A 1,400-nucleotide genomic window follows, 5' to 3' on the forward strand; every position below is an offset into this window, starting at 1 on the left:
GGTCAGCACCAACTTACCAAACGTAAACCGTAAACGTACCACCTATCACGAGTCAGTACAGTTTACCGAGGTGCCACCTATCACGGGTCAGCATGATTTACCAAAATGAAATGCATGAGCATACACAGACTTCATCCACAACAATCGTTAAGCAAATGCAGATATTAAAAGATTCCCCATTTTTAATACTCATTTGACTTAAACGATTTTCACAACAAACATTAAGCAAACATAAATATTAAGAGATTCCTCATTCTTAATACTCTTTTAACTTAAACGATTTTCCAAAAACAACATTAAGTAAACCGAGATATTAAAAGATTCCCCATTTTTAATACTCGTTTAACTCTAATGGTTTTCACGCCAACATTAAGTAAACGTAGACATTAAGAGATTCCCCATTCTTAATACTCGTTTAACTCTAATGGTTTTCAAATTCCACAACAAAGCCAACTCAAACATATTATCAAATTCAATTCACAATCCACACCAAAACACATCAAATTTCATCGGTATTAACTTAGAACACGTCAAATTCGACGAACACAAATCAACATAACATAACACTCAAACACATCAAATTTCATTTACTCATAAACATACACAAATGAGTTAAATTCATTTTCCACGAAATATCCATCAATATCGCCAAAACCTAACTCTAAGATTTTACCCACAGAACCTTAGATTCAATTTCCTTAAATCAATACATTCAACCCTAACAAATTCCTTTCCACACAACTACAGATAAGTCCCTAAATGCAAACTAGAAGTTTGGAAGGAGCCCTTACCTTAACGTTAGCTTTAACGTGCGTTTCCGGTACCGCGAGTAATTTCGGTAAAATCTCCGCTCGCGACGTCGTTTCCAAGTTAGTCCACTAGCACCGTAGCATGGTGGTGAGCAACTTTCCCTTCTATCACTTTGCGAAATGAAGCTTAGATCTAGATGAAACGGGGAGGTTTGTGTTTTACGGTTTAGAAATCCCTAACACTGTTTTTCTTCGTTTTCGAATCAAACAAGAAGAATGAAGTTGAGTAATCTTCTCTTTCACACTCAACAAACCTTGGGTTTCTAATCTTGAGAAAATCAAGCAAAGAAAACAAAAATGAACAACAATGGAGGAAGGAGGAAGAAAGGTTCTCGCACGCGAAGAGGAACAAGAAGGAAAAATTTGTGTTTCTCTACCTTGTCTTTCTTTCTCTTGCTTTTCTTTTCTTTCTTTTTCCTTCTTTCATTTCTCTTCCTTCCTTTTTATACCCTTTTCTTTTCCTTTTCCTTCCTTCTAATTTCATTTCTTTTTCCCTCCAAACAAACATATATATATATATTAAATATAACTTAACAAATATCTCAAAATATCTAGATATTTGTTAAATTACCATTTCACCCATAACGCATT

Source organism: Cicer arietinum, chromosome 1, assembly GCF_000331145.2.
Source record: "Cicer arietinum cultivar CDC Frontier isolate Library 1 chromosome 1, Cicar.CDCFrontier_v2.0, whole genome shotgun sequence".
Taxonomy (NCBI): domain Eukaryota; kingdom Viridiplantae; phylum Streptophyta; class Magnoliopsida; order Fabales; family Fabaceae; genus Cicer; species Cicer arietinum.